The sequence below is a fragment of the Pan troglodytes genome, chromosome 9, assembly GCF_028858775.2.
Source record: "Pan troglodytes isolate AG18354 chromosome 9, NHGRI_mPanTro3-v2.0_pri, whole genome shotgun sequence".
Taxonomy (NCBI): Eukaryota; Metazoa; Chordata; class Mammalia; order Primates; family Hominidae; genus Pan; species Pan troglodytes.
The window spans coordinates 108,353,064-108,374,416 of record NC_072407.2 but is presented as its reverse complement, the minus strand read 5'-3'; the positions used below and the strand labels follow the sequence as shown (position 1 = coordinate 108,374,416).

The 21,353-nt window shown below is 37.2% G+C and overlaps 1 long non-coding RNA gene across 4 annotated transcripts in view; it reads right to left on the bottom strand.

The window, feature by feature from the left end:
- LOC107967205 (uncharacterized) overlaps nucleotides 1-21,353 on the bottom strand; it is a 609,392-nt gene that overhangs the window by 406,124 nt on the left and 181,915 nt on the right. For all 4 annotated transcript variants that reach the window (XR_010147667.1, XR_010147666.1, XR_001707532.3 and 1 more), the window contains exon 2: nucleotides 9,944-10,010. This is a non-coding gene — a long non-coding RNA (uncharacterized LOC107967205). The remainder of the gene's footprint in view (nucleotides 1-9,943; nucleotides 10,011-21,353) is intronic.

Here is a 21,353-nt window from a genome sequence, read left to right as displayed (position 1 = left end):
AAGCAAACTGTGATATGTGTGATATGAGACTAATTGGGAAAGTTGGTAAATTTAGGATTGGTAGAAAGAAATGGATTTTTCACCCCTTGACTCAGGGGCTCTTGGTTTAAGCAGTGTTTTCCCTTTATGGATTAATTTACATAAATCAGCAGGCAAGACCCTCTTTGAACAAATAATCTACAGGATGATGCAATCAAACAACAGTTGTCTCTATGATTCTGTACTTCTCCTCTTATCAAAGAAAAGGCAAAGCCTGCAGAAGACTCTCACTGGGAGGAGACAATTGCCGTAACTGAAGAGAGAATGCCAGACTGGAAGGGGTTTCCCCGTGATTGAGTGAAGGTGAGGAGGAGGAGGACAGGAAAGGAGAGATAAAGCAGTAACAAGGCAGATGCACAGAGCCAAGGTCTTTAGAGGAATAGGTATCAGAAATGAGAAGGGGAATCAATGCTAGGAAAAGCAGTCATATACAGGGGGAACAGACCAGAGAGACCACTAGGAAGTTGCAGGTAAGGTTTCAGTGTTCTGCAACAGAAGGAGGACCAATGAAAGAATTAGGAGCCAGAGATAGGTACCTGAGGGTGGGGTTGATAAAGACAGAAACGGTAGGATGATTATCTGACTGCAGCCACCTGTTTTCTTTCCAACCCAGGCTCATTTTACATAGGCAGTACTCCTTAATTTCTACCTGGCAGAGAATTATTTTCAAAAAGATCTAACATAAATACAATACATATATATTATATTATATTACAAAAATATTACATATACACATAGATAAATATAAAAAGCTTAGAAAAGAGAAGACAGAGATTTTCATCCAATATAATGAAGTCTTTTTAGGAAACATAAGATCGGCCAGATAAGAAAAAGAAGATCCTCCCAGCTCAGACCTACAGAGAGAACAATGATGAATGCTGGGGGCGAGGAAGCATCAACCATGTTATCTTTTCAAACCGAATGCTGCACACTCTGTTAAATGAAGGGGTGGAGGGGCAGATGTTGCTACACGGAACATATAGATGGCTTTAAGAAATTCTTATAGAAAAGAGGTTTATGAACAGGACTTCCCAAATGTTTAGCTTCTTTCTCCTCTCCCTACCCTGCTCTGATTATTTCTATTAGATGTTTAAATATCTATATGGAGTTTTTTAGTATTCGATTGCTCTGCTGTAATCTTCTACCATTCTCTACACTCAAAGACCCGAAAAAACCTCCAGTGCAAGTGAGAGAGAAATTGGTTTCATTACTTTTTTCTCAACCATCCTGTAAATCATCAGTGTAGGTAACTGCAGTAATTTCCAGCTTAGCATGTACCTTTTTCCTGTGTGATAGGATTAAAACCTAGTCTGTTATGCTACCCTGTTATAGTTTATAGATTGAATTTATCCCTTCACTATCTGCATTTGATTAAACACTATTTCCATTTTAGTTCTGACTAGATCTTTTTTCCTTTGCTATCTCACAAGGGATTTTGCAACACAACTCTTTTTTATTGTTGGGTAAGTATAGGGTTATTTCTGGAATGTAGCATGCTATAGAACTTATAATTTTTATGTGTTATATATTTCTAACATCTTTTAAAAAATGGATATCTCCCTTGTTTTATGATAAAAACAGAAGAAGTTTTGGGGAAAAATGAGAAAATGATTTGTTTGATCTCTTTAAATGACTTGAGAAGGTTTTAAATTGTGCCAAAAGGTCAGGTGGAGTGGCTCATGCTTGTAATCCCAGCACTTTGGGAGGCCGGGGCAGATGGATCACGAGGTCAAGAGATTGACACCATCCTGGCCAACATGGTGAAAACTGTCTCTACTAAAAGTACAAAAATTAGCTGGGTGTGGGGGCATGTGCCTGTAGTCCCTGCTATTCGGGAGGCTGAGGCAGGAGAATCTCTTGAACCCAGGAGGCGGAGGTTGCAGTGAGCCAAGATCGTGCCACTGCACTCCAGCCTGGCAACAGAGCGAGACTCCATCTCAAAAAAAATTTAAAACAAAATTGTGCCAATAAATCTTCCTTTCCTAATGTTCAGCATCAATCTGAAAAACAATATTATGATGCACAAATAGGAACTTTCGGATTGATCCCTCAATGCAGGTTAGGTGAGTTTGGAATAACCATGCTACATTTCCCACTTAATATTAAAAAAATAAATATTTGTTTTGACTATTCCAGAATCCTATTTATAGAAATCAAAGTTAAGAATACCATTCAAATGAATTGGCCCCTCTTTTAAGAGGCAGGAAAATGTCCCAGTTGGCAATTCTGTTAGTGTGGATATCAATACTTCCAAAATGAAAACAATGGCAGAGCTGGGAAAAGAGGTCTCTTCAGCATTAGGCAGCATAACAGGAGGCCAGAATGAATCCTGTTTCCCTTTTTCATGTTTCTCTTGACTCTTTTGCACCTTTATAAAATGTCTTTGAAATACACTGTGGGATCAAATGTGTGTCTCTCATGTTTACCATGCCTTATTTCAAAAGCCCAACTCCCTGTTTTGAAACACCTCCCTTCAGATAACACCCCCTCTTCTAAACAGCCCAGGAAATGTACACTATGCATAGGCAAGATCCCCTCCATCTCTGCTTCACTCTATTCTACTCAGATATGCTCATATCCCCAAAGCACTTAATATAAGGCTGTAGAAATGCAAGTTGTCTGGAAAGAGAAAAATGCACAACAATCCTTAAATCTTTACATTTCAGAGGAAGACAATACATTTTGCAATAGTTTCTATTTTCCTTAGCCATAAAATTTTCCAAAAAATAGAAAAACCAGAAGATGTGGATGTATGCCTCATTTTGGTCACCAGGAAACTAGCAGGAGCCTTCATCATAAATTCTTTAAGAGGGATAGCCTATTCTCTAAATAATGTGCCTAGTCTACGGGGAATTTTGCTCCAGTGTTGCTCATCATAACTTTCTCTGAGTGTGAAGGTCCTATTTGTCTTTCCTTTCCATTACATTGACCCTGTTCCACTAGAAACAATGGCCTAAGTACTGTTCCAGACACCAGAGCTGAAAACTTGTCTATTTTTCCCTTTGGTGAAGGTTTGATGGGGCCTCTCACAGTCAACTTTGGATATGTAAAATTGGATATGCCTATTAAATGTCAACTGGATGTGTTGAGGTAGCTGGATACCTTCTTGTATGGCAAAAATATTCATTCATGTATAATTCTTTCATTAAATATTTGCTAATCATCTACCACAAGCCAAGTAACATTTTAAACATTCTTCTGCTCTTGTAGAGGTTTAAATTCTAGGGGGATATCTAAAGTGCCCATCTCTTCCCTGTTTGTCCAGGACATCCACCAGTTTTAAAACTCAAAGTTCTGTGTCCTGGGCCCTCCCTTAGTCCTGGGCAAATTAAGATGGTCATCCTAGAGAGAATTTGTTTATCAACAGGACTTTTATAGAAAATAAGTCTTAAAACTCTGGTAGGGGAGCTCAGGAAGTCTTTTTCAGTAATAGTTTAAACTGATTGTTGTGGGAAAATCTCATAGGTACTGGCCCATGTGTACAAACCTCACTCTATAAAGAACACTGGCTTCCTTTAAACCCTAACTTTGTACCTGGCACTCACGGAGGGCTTGAGATAAAAATTTTTATTTTTATTTTTTTGAGATGAAGTTTCACTCATGTTGCCCAGGCTGGAGTGCAATGGCACGATCTCAGCTCACAGCAACCTCCGCCTCTCGGGTTCAAGCCATTCTCCTGCCTCAGCCTCTGCAGTAGCTGGGATTACAGGCATGTGCCACCATGCCCGGCTGATTTTGTATTTTTAGTAGAGATGGGGTTTCTCCATGTTGGTCAGGTTGGTCTTGAACCCCCAACCTCAGGTGATCTGCCCACCTCGGCCTCCCAAAGTGCTGGGATTACAGGTGTGAGCCACCATGCCCAGCTGAGATAAAATTTTAAATAAGAAAATTTCCTTTAAGTTCATCCTCTTAACCATCTTTTTACATCCTTAAGCACATAATATTCCCACACCTCCATCTTTCCCAAGGCACCACCGTTTGGCCCCACAAGCCTCGTTACTCTCCTCTAAGCCTTTGAACACAAAAGCTTTCTCCCTCCACATGGCAGCCTACTATCAATTCTTCTAGGCTCACATCATCTATTGCATCATTAGTGATGCCTTCTCCATTTCAGCCCACTCAAATGAATACCTATCTACATTCTGTTTTCATGGCAGTTTTTACTAGCTTTTATCAGAGTGGTGATTATACTTAAACATAATCATGTGTTTCTATATCTACTTCTAATATGTGAGTTCCTTCAGGCAGGAAAAATATATCCTTTACCTCTGTCTCCCCACTTGTATATAGAAAGTGTTTTGGACTTCTGTTTTCAAAAATGTGAAAACTGAACTGCCTAAAAGGCACCAGGAAAATGTTAAATAAACTATTACAGACAGTATTTTAAATGCACGTTTCAGTTGTCAAGAAAGTAAGGGAAGTCCTCAGGGATCGGAAACAAAGAAGAAACTGAAAGAGTGGGAAGCGTGAAATAACACTGGGGTTATCGAGTTTCTCAGCCTCAGAAACCAAAGATTTTTAGGTTTCAATGGCCACTTAGGGACAGAAAAATGGGCCTTGGTTTTGAGCAATGTGGGGAGTTGGAACTGATATGCCTGAAAAGTTTCTCAACCCTTGAAGCGTTATAACTTCATGAAAAGGTGGAAAAGAAAATTCATCCACCACCAACAGTTGAGGTATGAGAAGCCTGTCTGTTTAAACAGTGCAGTTGGTCATAAAAAGCATATATAGGCCTCTCTTGAGAATTAAAATTGTAGGCCTGTTCTTACCCAATTTTAACATATGCATTTATATTACCTATGGGATCTAGGAATCCCCAAACCAATAAATTAATCAAAAGAAACTTGTTACTTCTCTGACTTTATCTTTCCTCACTTAGTAATTTATCTTTATTTTTCCTCACTTAGACAGCATCCATGCTGTCTTCTTGCCTATTGCTCGAAAATATCAGCCATATTTGTTCTCTTCTCTCTCTTCTCATTCTCTTCTCTGTCTTGAATTTCTTTTCTGTATATGTGTACTGAAAATTTCCTTGCCCAATGAAACCTTTGCTAAAATGTCAGCTTCTCAATGAAGTCTTCTCTCACCACCCAATTTAAAATTGCAACCTATCCACTCCTTCTAATCTCCTGATCCTCATTCACTTTTTGCTGTTGTCCAAAAGACTTATCACCTTCTAAATAAAAAAAAAAAAACTTACTTATTATCCACCCTCACTAGCACTTACTTAATACCCCCCACCCCACTAGATTGTGAGCTCAAGGAGGGCAGGAATTTTGTCTTTTATATTTGCTTATATATCTCAATCAACTGGAAAAGTGCCTTGTACATAGCAGGTTCTCAGTATAAACATTTTAGTCAATGGAATGAAAGAATTGATAATAAGAGAATCCAGCAGAACCCAGTGTAAACCTTCTCTGAGGAATAAGACTCAAGTCTGACCTACAGGATTCACACGAATAAAGCCTCTTTGGACAAGTTGAAAATAAAATAAATTATAAATTAAATGAACAAATGACAACTGACCCCACATAGACCAGGTATAGATACTCTTATGTACTTCAGATAATGGAATCACTGGATACAGATATAAAACAAGCATGCTTATTGATTGAAGATATAAAATAAGGTCTTAATGGAAAAAGAATTGACATATTTTAAAAATAACTAAATGGTGATATAGAAAATGTATGACAAAATACCTAAACAGAGGAAAAACAGAAACACAAAGAGGAGGAAAATATGCCAGAGGTTTAGACTGACACAGTTAACAGAAATAAAAGTCCTAGGGCCGGGTGCGGTGGATCATGCCTGTAATCCCAGCACTTTGGGAAGCTAAGGCAGTTGGATTCCTTGAGGTCAGGAGTTCAAGAAATAAAAGTCTTAGTATTTGAATAAAGATAATTTCAGAAGGATGGAGCAGAGAAAATTTGGGAGCAGCACTTCTTGTAAAAATAATTGCAAGTTTTCCGGTATTGATGAACTCAGATTCATGAAGCACAAAAAATGACAACCAGAAAAAACAGAACTAATCTATATCTAGACCCATCGACTGACATTGCACACCACCACTGACATAAAGTTTATAAAAACAACCAGACTTCCAAAAAAGAGTAATAAATTGAGATAGTATTCTTCTTTCTAAACGGCAATATTAGAAGCCAAAAGATCATGGAATATTTTTAAAGTGTTAAGAGAAAGTAATTATCAATCTGATTTAAAAGCAGAAAAACTATAACATATTTTTAAATGAGTACAAATAAATACATTTTAAAATCAACCAAAGCTAAGAAAGAGTGATACTAACAGTTGTTTCTGAGTAACCCTCCAAAAGATATAATTAGAGAAACAGGATATTGAATCTATAAGTAAAATTTGAGGTACAAACTAGAATGATGAGCTAAGGAACAGTTTTTTTGAAAAATCCAAACCTCAAAAATACAATATAATTATTTTAAGACTAATGTTGAGAGTATACAAGCAAGTGAAACTGAAATTCTGGTATTAAATTCTGGAGAACCTATGATCATCTCAATAGACTCAGAAAAGCATTTATGGAAATTCAATACTATTCTTGACAAAAATTCTCAACAAACTAGGACTAAAAGGGAATTTTGTTAGTCTGATAACATGTTGTTAAGTTTTTATATCTCAATATATTAATATACTGAAAGCATACACACATTTTCTGAAACACAGCAGATTATTATTTACTTACAGCAAATAAAATTATTTGAGTTCCTATTGACTTAATTTTTATGTCCAAGGTGAGGCAATGATAATAAATCCTGTACATGTTAAAGTTTATTATAAGCAAGGAACCAAAAAAAAAAAAGGGGGGGCCTCACTATGTTGCCTAGGCTGAGTTTGAGGTCGGCCTGGGCAACACTGTGAGACCTGTCTCAAAAAAAAAAATTAGAAAGAAAAAATTAAATTGCTATTATTCACAATTCATGAGACTCTATAAAAATTTATTATAGTTTTATCTTTTTTTTTTTTTGAGTCAGGGTCTCGCTCTGTCAGATAGGCTGGAGTGCAGTGGCACAATCTCGGCTCACTGCAACTTCCACCCCCCAGGTTCAAGTGATTCTCTTGCCTCAGCCTCCCAAGTAGCTGGAATTACAGGTGTGCACCATCAAGCCCAGCTAATTTTTGTATTTTATTTTAGTAGAGATGGGGTTTCTCCATGTTGGCCAGGCTGGTCTTGAACTCCTGACCTCAAGTTATCCACTCTCCTCAGCCTCCCATAGTGCTAGAATTACAGGCATGAGCCACCACTCCCAGGCCCAAGACTTACTAGAGTATTAAGAGCTTAGCAAAAATACTAGGCAATAATATGAATTTATAAAACTCAACTAAATTCTTACACATCATATGTAATCATAAAATATAATTTTATAAAGATAGAATGACAGTATAAATAGAAATATGAGGCAAACAAAAATAATACTAATAAAAGGTGTATTAGACTTTCATATAGAAATGTAGACTATTCTTTGGGAATACTTTTTAAAAGACCTAGATAAATGGAGAGATAAAACAGAAATCTGGAAGATGCAGTAACATAAAAATGTCAATCTTCTGCAAATTATTCTACATGTTCAATATAATTCCAATCAAAATATCAGCAGGTTTTATTGGAAATTATAAACAGTTTCAGAGATTTAAATGGAAAACCAAATGGGCAAGAATAACCAAGACAATTTTAAAGAGCTACATGGTTGGAACTCACTCCGACAGATATCAAGAGTTAATATAAAGGTATAAGAGGACAATGTATCATTGATCTAAGGATAGGCAGGAGAACTGATATGTATATGAGTAGCATTACAAATCAGCATGGAAATGATCATTTATTTTATAAATCCTGCTGTAATAATTGGTTATACATAAATTAAAAACTGGATTCTTAACCTCACAACATAAATACAATTTAATCCTATATATATTAATTTCCTAAGTGTGAAAGCAAAAAGGTTAAAACTTTTCATAAAAAGAGGTGAGTGAATATCTTCAAAACCTTGAAACAGGGAAAAATTACTTAAATAAGACCAAAAAGCACAAAACACTCAGGGGAAAAAAAAATGGACAAGTTCAACTACATGAAACTTATATAAAACAAAAATCACTATAAACAAGTTTATTAAACAAGCCACATTTGAGTAGAAATTATTTACAATGCTCACTACCAAGAAGAAATGAATATTTAGGATACAAAGAAAAAAACTCTCACAAGTACAAAAATATAAGAAGCCAAAACACAGAAAAAAAAAAAAAAACTCAGCCTCATTATTAACCAGCACCGTGCAAAATTTAAAGACATACAATTTAACAAACATCATATTCACAAAAATTTTAAATTCTTGTCATAATAATGTTGGGGAGGATGTGAAGTAGCTGGTACTGAGAAGTAAATAAAGTGTGTGCATGTGAGACTCAGACTGAGTTGAAACCCTGGCTTTGCCACTTTCTAGCTGGAGGACCTCGGACATGTTACTTGATCTCTCTGTGCCTCCAACTTCTTATCTTTAAAGCAAGGATAACCATACCAGCACTTCAATGTGTAAGATGATTGTGAAAACAAATGAGCTAATGTGCATAAAATAATTAGTGCAATGTCTGACATGTAATGATCACATAAGGATTGGTTTGTGAGAGTGAATCTTGGTACAGCCATAACAGAGAGAAATTTGTTAACATATAATAGAATGAAAAAACATAAACTCAAAATGCAGCATTCAACATCTAGGTGTAGGCCCTATGAACCTGGTCATCTCCTCATCTGTAACTGACTTTGACAAGAGGGCCTCTGACTTTTCTGGGTTTTTCACTTCCTAGTTCTCATTGGTACTTTTCTGGACATTTTAATCTAGCTGCTAACTAATCAATATCAAAGAATTACCTTAAAGTTGACCAATCAAAGCTCATGGAGAGATTACAAATTAAGCACAATAAATAATCTCATCAATTTGATGAAAGGATGAGTCCATATCCTGCTATCTATGGCAATTATCTGAAAAACACATTTAATTGGTCAGCATGCCTGGGTTTCAGTCTTGGCTGCACTTTCTAACTAGTGGAGCTTTGAGAAGTCATTTTACTTCTCTGAGATTCAGTATCTTCTTCTATTAAATTATATGACTTCTAGTAATTTCCAGTTTGAACATTAAATTCTTGGAGCCAAGAGAATGTCCTTCTAGTATTACTAATGCTTTTCTGTTGAGTTGAGGAGAAGTTGTCATCATCCTCAATATTAACCCCTCGAGTAACCTTTCCAGGGGTTCCACAAAATGGTCCATAGGTACAGAAATATCTCTAAGAGCTCTAAAAATCTCAAGCCTTTTTATATGCCCCCATTTTCCAATGTGGAAAACAGCATTCAAAGCTTCAAGGAATCATAATTTACTGTGGAAACTGGCAAACCCCACTGTCCAGTGGATACTAAAAGACAAGTTGCATTGTATGACAAAGAAAATTCAAAGGACTGCTACCTGGAAAAAAAAAACCACAAAATGTTAGATATCTGAAGACAGAATCCCAACACCTTTCTTTCATAACTGTTTAAGAGAAAAAAAAATCACGAAGGAACTCACAGCAGGTTTTCAAATTCCAATTAGATTTGAGTATCATGGTTAAAGCGACAGGCTCAGAGAACATGGAGACATAAAACAGTACAGTCTTTGAGCAAGATTTGGTATCATCTCACCCAGGTAAAAACTTTTCCCTCTGTGAAAAGCTTCCAGTTTAAGAGCTTAAGTAGGAAAGCTAGAGGGAGCTATAAATAAATGGTATTCTCCAGTAGGATGATTCTTAAGATACGTTGCTTCATTTTAAGTTAGAATTTCTATTTAATAAAAGTATATTCTGATATAATTTTATCTATTGAAAATAGCAGTGGTTTTACCTTTAATCTGGTAACTGCCTGGAGCATTTGCTTGTTGTTGTATTGGATGCTTGATTTCTGGAGGTGCCTAAAACAGAAAAAAAACACCACCTGGAAAAAAATTTGTGATTGTGTGTGTGTGTGTATTACATTGATTATATTTGCTAATCATTTCGCCCAGTTCTTTCTTTGTGTTCTTTAACTGTGTTCTACCTCTGAAAGAAGCTTTGCCAGGAAAGGAAAAATGTGACTCATATCTCCGTGAAAATTGATGATCATCCTCTAAGAGGCTCAGATACTCTGACTTAAGCCTTCCAATCAAAACACCAAGGGAGTCACAACTTTGCTATGCAAGTATTATGCTATAACGGTGTTGTGCTGGCATTCACTGAATAAGGAAGTACTTAGTGAAATGGAAAATTAGGGAACTGTACATCACAAAAGAATTTTGTCAGTGTTCCAAAATGTATTTCTTCATTCTATCTGCAGAGCATAGTATGGAGTTGCTCAAGAAATCACTATTTATCACAGGACATTGGTCCTCCAGAGGGGATGGATGTCCCTTATCTAATTTTACTAATTAGCAGGGAAGAAATAGGAAGTTCACATTCTATTATTCAGCTGTGTGACAACTACAGCCCCTGGGAGTCTAATGTGCAAGAATGTGATCTGACTTTTTCCTTGGCTTTCACGTCAAAATGAGGAACAGTCCTTCACATACTGGCTCCTATCCTCACTATAATTCACCTGGTGCAAGTCACTGACTACCAATATCTACATGGATTACAAAGTCAGGTAAACTGAAGGTAATTAAGAAATGTGATACTCTGTTATTACAACTGTTTTTATAACATAATATCTCCTGCAAAAATTACTTTTAAGGCAGTCTCACTGTGCTCATGCATTCTTTTCCTAAATAAAGAACAGATGTAATTAACAGATGTAATTTACTGTGTGTGTGTGTGTGTGTGTGTGTGTGTGTGTGTGTGTGTGTGTGTGTATAAAGATTCTACTTTGTGGCTGGGCGAGGTGGCTCATGCCTGTAATCCCAGCACTTTGGGAGGCCAAGGCAGGCAGATCACGAGGTCAAAAGATCAAGACCATCCTGGACAACAATGGTGAAATCCTGTCTCTACTAAAAATACAAAAATTAGCTGGGTGTGGTGGTGCATGCCTGTAATCCCAGCTACTCGGGAGGCTGAGGCAGGGCTATTGCTTGAACCAGGGAGTTGGAGGTTGCAGTGAGCCGAGATCATGCCACTGCACTCCAGCCTGATGGCTGAGTGAGACTCCATCTTAAAAAAAATAAGATTCTACTTTGTGTGAGGCACTGTGCTAGTAAATATGATAGATGCATTCCCTGCCTTCATGAATTATGCAGGCTAGCGGCCATAAAGAGGAAGATTTAGGAGTATGGAAAGAACCTACTCTCTTCTGAACACAGAGGGACATGTGAAATGTCTCCCTATGCACAAAAACATTTTGGGCTGCACTTGTTCCTAATAGTATCTTTCTGTAAAAGTAATATGACCTTACTTAAAATTTTCTTTCTTCTCAAAGGAGAAACAGTGGGTTTAAGTGGGGAAAATCTCTCCGTAATCCTAAACCAAGATATCAAAAGAAATGACAGGAAATTATATTTTTAAGGAAAATAAGTCATTCTAACAAAAGGACACATGCACCCATATGCTCATCACAGTACCATTCACAATAGCAGATAAGGAATCAACCCAGGTGCCCATCAACTCTGGATTCAATAAAGAAAATATGGATATATTTACACCATGGACTACTATGCAGTCACAAAAAGGAAGACAATCGTGTTCTTTGAAGCAACATGGATGCAGCTGGAGGCCATTATTCTAAGCAAACTCACACAAACAGAAAACCAAATACCACATGTACTCTCTGAAGTGGGAGCTACATATTAAGTATACATGGACATAGAGAACAGCAGACACTGGGGAATAAAAGAGAAGGGAGCAAGTAATGGGGCAGGACTGAAAAACTACCTATTGGGTACTGTACTCATTACCTGGGTGACAGATTCATTCATACTCCAAACCTCAGCATCACACAATATATCTTTGTAATATACCTGCACATGCACCCCCTGAACCTGTAATAAAAGTTGAAAAATTAAAAAATAAACAATAATGTGTATTTTACTTAATCAAGATACAATATATTTGACATGTCAAGGGGTACTAATGAGTAAAGGATTTTTCCAAAAAGCAAATAATTTTTCTTTTTCTTTGTATTATGAACATCTCTGTATTGCAAGCGAAAAGACAGCAAACGACAAGAAGAAAATTGGTAGAACACATCACTATGGGAAATATGACTCTTTTTTTAGCTCAAAGCAATTTTGGCTTCAGAGAATGCAGAGAATACCAATGACTTCTTAATGTGCTCAAACAGAATTAGATAATTTGAGTTGGTAGTCTGTTCTGTCTTCTAAAATTCCTCTCTGTAGTCCCTTATGGATACACAAAGAATTTCTCTTTATTAATTATTTATCTAGAATTATATGTTTCTCTTCTGACAAATTTAATTTTTCTTTAGACCAAAATATGGTCAGAATATATTTTTCTAATAAGTTTTTTAAACCTTATGAATGAAAATATTTTATGCTTTAGACTAGATTAGCCTTTTCAATACAGGAAAGTAATTTAAAATTTTAGAATTCACTCATTTTTTTCTCTCTGGAAATCATTTACTTGAAAGGAATTTTGTAAAGCTTGTCTTTCTTATTTGACAGAATAAAGATCACAATGAAATGGTATTTGTCATTCACATAATGCAGCCCAAGAAAGTGAAAATTGAGAAAATCATAACACTGGTTCTCAAAATTATAGGGAAGAAGAAATTGACATAATACCTCTACAGAAATATTTGTTGCCAAATTACTTTTGTTTGCTTTACTGTTGATTTAAGAATTACTCAAGAAAAAATAGCTTTAAAAGTTGTTTATCTTATTTGCTTTTTGAATTCACATGTAACTAATAGCATATGCTATTTTAACACTGAGACATCCTATAAAAATTATGATTCGATGATTTTTTTTTTCTTTTGAGATGGAGTCTCACTCTTGTTGCCCAGGCTGGAGCACAGCGGCACAATCTCGTCTCAAGGCAAACTCCGCCTCCCGGATCCAAGCGATTCTCCTGCTTCAGCCTCCTGAGTAGCTGGGATTACAGGCACCTGCCACTACACCAGGCTAATTTTTGTATTTTTAGTAGAGATGGGGTTTCACCACGTTGGCCAGGCTGGTCTCAAACTCCTGACCTCAGGTGATCCTCCCACTTCAGCCTCCCAAAGTGGATCCTATGAATTTTAACAGCCATGTTTATATTTTAAAATGCTCAAAACATTATTGCTTATAACTTCAGTCATTATTTTAATGAATTCCAAAACACACATGTATAGGGTCTGGTTAAGAAGGTGAAATCCATATCCTGGAAGAGGATCCAGAGAAATAATCATGCACAACATATTTAGTGCTTAAATATATGTACTTTTGCACTATTGTAAGGATTTTATATGCTTTGTCTCAGGTAAACCTTATAAAAACCCCAAGAGGTACATAATGTTATCATCCCCTTCACAGATGAGTAAACTGATGCTTGGAAAAGTGGTTACGTTGGCCAAAGTCAGGCAGTTAGCATAGGGCAGTGCTGAACTCCAGATCTACCTAACTCCAAGTTTCCTGTTCTTAATCTCTTCCTAGACTGCTCTGGTGATTTGTTCATAGAAAACTATCTACCTCTGAATATTTTCTACAAATCTTCTCTTTGGACGTTTTGTAGAATAGAAGACTTTATTTTTATTCTTATTTTTTTTTTGAGACAGAGTCTCGCTGTGTCGCCCAGGCCGGAGTGCAATGGTGCGATCTCGGCTCACTGCAACCTCTGCCTCCCAGGTTCAAGTGATTCTCCTGACTCAGCCTCCTGAGAAGCTGGGATTACTGGGGCCCACCACCATGCCCGGCTAATTTTTGTAATTTTAGTAGAGACGGGGTTTCGCCATGTTGGCCAGCTGGTCTCAAATTACTGACCTCAGGTGATCCGCCTGCCTCAGCCTCCCAAAGTGCTGGGATTACAAGCAGGAGCCACCGTGCCCAGCCTGAAGACCCTCTTGCTGTTGCATTATGAGAAGATGAGTGGTGCTAAATGATACATAAGAAATGTATATGACTATCTGGCAAAAATAGAGTTTTACCTTGAAATTCCATGATCTCTCCTTTCCTCATTAACTTGCCTAAATTCTCCCATGCCTTCTCAAACAAAACACTTCCAAAAAGCTATATATAGGTTGGATCAAAGTAAATATGCTGAAGTTCTAACTCCAAGTACCTGTAAATACAAGTGAATATAACCTCATTTGGAAATAGGGTCTTTGCAGACAAAGTTAAGTCAAGTTAAGGTCCTTAGGGTGGGGCCTAATCCAGTATGACTAGTGTCCTTATAAGAAGAGGGAAATGTGAGCAGAGACACGTAGAGTAAAATGCCATGTGAAGATACAGACATAGAGAAGACAGCTATGTGAACACAGGACAAAGATTAAAGTTATGCTGCCACAAACAAAGGAACGTGTGAGGCCATCAGGAGCTGGAAGATATGAGAAAGAATCCATCCCTAGAGGGTTTGGAGAATGCACGGCTCTCCCAACACCTTGATTTAGGATTTCTAGCCTCCAGAATTGTGAAAGAATACATTCTTGTTTTGACCATCTAGTGTGTGGTAATTTGTTACTGCAGCTCCTGCAAACAAATATAAAATGTAAGGAAGAAAATGGTACAAATGGTGTGTTTTGCAACATCCCTCTTTCCCCTATTAGAGCTGAGTCTTACTTTTCACTGGTTAATTCAGAGCAGCATTTGATTGAGATTAACTTTATCTCCAGCTCTCATGGTTGAAGAATATGATTCTATTAAGTATGTATAATATGTAATCCAAGTCCACTTGAAAAACACCATTATTTGCATTGAAGAGATTTTGCGTATCACCTTATGACAAATTATCTCCAAAGAAGGAAGAGAAATAGAGAAATTGCATGAATGTTTGCAATGTAGTAATATCATCACATCCTACCCCCTACCTCCCAGCATTTTTGGCATTTCCAGCCCTCATTCAGCAATGTCAAATTATTCCCTGTCAAAAGATTGGGTTATCCTATCCCTAGACAGCTAATTCCAGCAAATTATTATGATCCAAATTCAAAGCTCTCCAGAGATTCCTGTGCCATTGAGATCAGTCTATCAGAGGCACAGCTAAAGTTAGAGTTAAGTGCTCAGATATCCATACCACTGGCTAAGACCACTGATGCAAATTCTTCATTTTCTCCTTGCCGCCCTTGGTGAGGAGGAGAAAAGTTGGGTTGGTAATTGAGGAAGTTTATGTGAAATAATTTACCTTGTTAATTACTTTATACTTTTTGTATTTTGTGGGCATGTTTCATTTAGCTCAACAGAACAGTATTATTTCAATTTTGCAAATGAAGAAACTGAGGCAGGGAGGAGCTATGTGATTTGCCCGAGGTATCTAATGCAAGATTGAGGAGTAGCTATGAGGTGTCCTGAATCCTACTCAACTATATTTTCCTGCTGCGGAGTCTCATGCACATATTAGTTCTCGTTAACTCCTTGAGAAATACAATTTTTCAAGGATAACATATATTCTGAAATACTTTATTTTAGTGAGAAAAGGAGAGAAAAAGAGTCCTGGCTTTTTAAAAAAACCTTCTAACTCCACTGCCTCCCTCATTGTCCTTGCAGCATAGTGTACTGGTAAATAAGACAGATTTATTCAAATTCCGCCTCTGTCACTTACCAGCTGAATGGACTGGAGCAGGTTGCTGCACCTCTTGAAGCTGAGGGCTGCTGGGAAAATAAATTGCACTGATGCATGTAAAGTGCTTAGCGCAAGTTGTGGCATATCATGAGCACTCAGGGAGAGAGGGGCTGCCATTGCCCTTCAATCTGTATCCAGATTTTCAGATTTGCAACTGGCTTCAAAGCACAGGTGATGAAACCTAGGCCCACCCATGCAGGTGACATGCTTTGACAACATTACACTGGAAGCTGATCATGTGGCCTGGAGGAGAATCTCTCAGGACACAAAGTCCAGTGTTTGTTTTCTTCCACTGAACTACAAGCCTCTTTGAGACACTCAAATAAACATGATATACAACAAAAAGTTTTCTGTGAACATTAATGCAACATACAGTCATCCTAAGTCACCCCTTCTTTGCCTCTGGAAACGTGAGCCTTTTCTCTGTAAATATTATTCACTTTAAAATAATTTTATTCTTTTAATTTTGACCTTTCTAATGTCATTCGGCACTTGAAGCATCATCTTTGAAGAAGCATCATAAAGAATGTCATTTTATGGCCAGGAGCAGTGGCGCATGCCTGTAATCCTAGCACTTTGGGAGGCCAAGGTGGGCGGATCACCTGAGGTCAGGAGTTCAAGACCAGCCTGGCCAACATGGTGAAACCCTGTCTCTACTTAAAAAATACAAAAATTAGCTGGGCATGGCGGTGGGTGCCTGTAATCCCAGCTACTTGGGAGGTTGAGGCAGGAGAATTGCTTGAACTGGGGAGGTGGAGGTTGCAGTGATCCAAGAGGGCGCCATTGCACTCCAGCCTGGGCAGCAAGAGCAAAATTCTGTCTCAAAAAAAAAAAAGAAAAGTCATTTTATTCAGTTTGGTATTTCTCTTAATGAATATGCATTAGCTTTATAAAAAAAGTGTCTCTTCATAGTAAGAAAGGTCAAATAAGCAAAAAAAAAGACATAAAATAAACTATAAGATCAATATGCATTTCATTAAAAATCCACTAGTTCTTGGTATTAAGCTATACGCAATGTGTTAAGTACAGGAGATCTGGCCTTTCAGTTTCTGAGTTGTGTACAGATAGTTTTCACCACTTTTGAGACTACCAACATGATTTTAAGAAGGCAGAGCAGTTCTAGAGGTTCTTAGGAAAGATTCAGGTGTGAGGACATCTTTCTCTGAGTAGCTCCCAGCCAACACCTGGCATTCCCTGTTCTCAGCTACTCCCAAGTGGTATGTCCTCAAGGACAGTGGGATGGAAGCCTGGCTCAGCGGCAAAAGGGCTCTTTCAAACCCGGAACATGCCAGACACTTTCCCTGTCCTCTGTAGCTATGCAAATAGCACCAGCCCCTCCACCGTAGAAGAGTTGACAATTTAGTCTCCAAGAATGTTCTGCATACAAGTAAACACATTCAGCAAGTAAAACACATTGGAAGCAAATCTCTTACATGACTTGTATGTTGTCCAACAATTTGACATAAACACAAAATTTTCCAAGAATACTTAATAAACGCAATGCATGCATGGTGTCTTAAAAGAAGCAGTAGCATCCTTTAACTGAGAAGCCTTCCTTAATTTATTCTATCATAATTGGGGACAAGGAGATAATATGATCTGGAGGATGTGAGGGGGTAGTGCTGCCAAAAATACACAGATTTTTAAAAAATGTTTAGAGTCAGTAGAGAGGAAAGGACGTAATCAGAGTTAAATAATCAGAGCCACAATGATTTTAAATGATTATGCTTTCATTTTTAATAGGTGCTGATTCATTCAAAGATTTTTATTGAGTGTCTGCTGTGTCCAAGGCACTAAGTTAGGTGCAGTGTTAGATAAATCATGTCCTTCCCCTCAGTGAGCTTGTAATCTGAAAGAGTACACAAGAGTACATAGGTCAGGTGCAGGTGGGAGGATTGCTCAAGCCCAGGAGTTCAAATCATAGCTCAAGCCCAGGAGTTCAAGTTCATAGTTCATAGAGAACTATGAACATGCCACTGCGCTCCAGCCCAGGTGACAGAGCATACATAGAACCTGTCTCTACCAAAAAAAAAAAAAAAAAAAAAAGTGTACACAAAACTTCAGACAGGAATATGTTGATTAAGAACCAGAGGAGGCTGGGCGTGGTGGCTCACGCCTGTAATCCCAGCACTTTGGGAGGCCGAGGAGGGCGGATCACGAGGTCAGGAGATTGAGACCATCCTGGCTAACACAGTGAAACCCTGTCTCTACTAAAAATACAAAAAATTAGCAGGGCGTGGTGGTGGGCACCTGTAGACCCAGCTACTCGGGAGGCTGAGGCAGGAAAATGGTGTGAACCCAGGAACTGGTTAAAAAAAAAAAAAAAAAAAAAGAGAACCAAAGGAGGTGATCTTCAAACTTGATTAAGAGGCCAGAGTTTAACTTTTGGATAATAAAGGAAAGAACAATACAGGTAGAAAGATATAAGATCAACAGCTACAAAAAAAGCATTGAGGTATAAAAACTTAAGGAAAGAAAACAACATTGATTTAGATAAATAATGTACCTAAGGGGTTTTAGAAGAAAATGGGTTAAAAGGAAGTGGCTTCTGAGAAGGGAGAACATTCACATCAGTCTGATTTTATTTGGAAGACAGTGATGAAATGTTTAAGTCATTTAAGCAATGGAATAACACAATCAGAGCTTTGCACAGCATAATTTTTAAAGACTGCATAAGGTGAATAATATGTTCAACAGACTAACAGAAATGAATCCATCAGAGGGCTGTTGGGCTAGCCCAGTAAAGATGGTATTAAAAAACAGAGTGTTATGTGTGTTATGGTCCACAGGGACCTGAAAACCATCCTCGTCCATGGGATAGTGGTGGACAGGATGGGCAAAAGATGGCGGAGAAGCCAAGGATGGCCCTTTCACTTTAAGTCTGGGTAACTGGAAGGATGATGGGACCACAACCAGAAAGGGGTAACTCAAGTTTAGCAGGAAGATGATGGACTTCATATACTGGATGTGATGCCCCCATAGGAAACCTTGGTGATGATGTTGAGAATAGAGTAAGAAATACAGAGCTGGAGCTGGATAGATAGATCATGATTTGGAAGTTACTTATGCAATTGTGATAGAAGAAGAAGAATTCAAAAGAAGGGAACAGATTGCCAAAGACACCTTGAAAACGGAGAAGATGTGGAAGGCAGGTCTCTGGTGTATTAGTTTGCTAGGGCTGCCATAATAAATTACCACAAACCTTGTAGCTTCAAACAACAGAAATTTATTCTCTCATAGTACTGGAGACTACAAGTCTGAAATCAAGAGGTCAGCAGGGTCATGCTCCCTCCAAGGACTCTAAGGAAGAATCTATCCCTTCCTAATTTGGGAATCCATCCTTCTCTAATCATGCTAAATGAAATAACCCAAATATAGAGAGGCAAATACTATATTATCTCACTTATATTTGAATTCTAAAAAAATGAACTCATGGAAATAGAGTGTAGAGTGGTGGTTGCCAGGGGCTGGAGTTGGGGGGAAATGGAGAGATGCTGGGTAAAGGGTACAACTTTCAGCTATAAGATAAATAAGTTCTGGGGATCTAGTGTACAGCATAAGGACTATAGTTAACAATACTGTACTGTTTACTTGAAATTTGCTAAGAGAGTAGATCTTAAGTGTCCTTACAACACACATGCATACACACACATACACTAATGGTTTGATTGTGTAATCATTTCATACTTATCAAATTGTCATGTTGTACATCTTGAATATACACAGTTTTTATTTGACAATTAAAATTTCTTTGAAAAATATCTATCCTTGCCTCATCTGGTTTCTGATGGTGGCTGGCAATCCTCTGCATCCTTTGACCTGTGGCAGCGTAACTCTGCTTCAGTTTTCATACAGACTTTTTCAGTGCCTGTTCCTGTCTGTGTTCAAATTTTTCTCTTCTTATAAGGATATAAGTCATTGTATTAGGGACCACCCTAAACCAGTATGACCTCAATTTAGTTTTATTAAATTTGTAATGATCCTACTTCCTAATAGTCACATTCACAGGTACCAGGGGTTAAGACATCAATATATTTTGGCAGCACTCAGCTCTACCCGCTACAACTGAGAATGCCGATATTAGATGTGCAAAGAGAAAAAGAAAAAGAGTGGGTATGGCTACTAGGTAAAGAAGATGGTCATCATAATTCTTTGGTGAAGACATGATTTAATTTTACATTTTACAGTAATTTCTATAAAATTTAATAAATATTTTTACATTTATAAGTTAATTTAATAAAAATAAAGTCACCACATTTCAACTTGCCTTAAAGTAGTTTAGGACTTTCTGGTGTAATTTTTTATTTGTTGTCTTACCTAATCTGATATTGCAAATGTAAAACTACCGTCAGGTGCTGAAAGTAAAACCATGGTACATAGGTAGGTTGTGAAAGAAGTTATTTTGGAATTCCATTTTAGAATTTAAAATATCATGGACTTGATCAGATATGGCGGCTCATGCCTGTAATCGCAGCACTTTGTGAGGATGAGGTGGGAGGATCACTTGAACCCAGGAGTTCAAGAGCAGCCTGAGCAACATGGTGAAACCCTATTTCTTATTTTCTAAATTTACTTTTTTAAATAAGATAAAATATCATGAGCTTTATGGAACTTAAAACATCCCGTAATTTACATATAATGAATTGTCATTGCCGCTTGCATTACAACAAAATTATATCTTATCACTAGTCCCTCATGGGAACAGCTGATTTTAATATTGCTTATATTAATTTGATTGTTACTAATTGTACGACTCCTCACTAAACAAAGTAGAAAACATCGTATAAAAAACTTCCTAAGGAAAAAGTCTGCATATAATTTTGTTATATCTTGTTTTCCATAATTAAAGCGTGTAAAGTAATAAAGGGAATTCCTCAACCATCCTTGCTTTGGAAGTTCTGCAATCCTCATAGCATTGACTTATGTAGTGCATCTTTCCTCTCACAATTATGTAAAAAAGCTAGAGCATATGTCATTGTTTCCATTTTAGAGGTAAAATTCAGAGAAGCCTCACGTCACTGAGAGAGTCAGAAAAGGAGCTGAGACCCAGGTCCTAGGACCAGGGTGATACTACCACGCTACAAAATGACCCCTTCATTATTACCTTCAAAGTTTCTTTCACATTGATCAGCAAAATTTCACAGCAAAAAGGTTGATTAATGATCAATTAATGATTAAACGATTAATATCACCTAATTAAGGTCATGCTTGATAAATTTAAAGGTCTTGATAATAGTAAGGTTATAAAATATTTGAACACAATTAATGTATGTGAAAGTTTGTACCCCAAATAGAAGATACATGTTCATTGTATGCATACATGGAACTTTTTTAAGTGTATACTTGTCCACAAAACAAAATTTCAAGAAATAAGAAGATATGTCATGAAATAATGTTGTCTGAACAAAACACAATACAATTGAAAATTTTAAAAAATCCAAACACAAATTTTAGAGCACTTCTTTGAAAAACCTTTATATCAAAGAAATTCTAATAAAAATTAACCTTTAGAATTAAATGACAATGGTAACACTGAAGATCAATACTTTGGAAATGAGGTTAAAGTCATAAAGGAATGT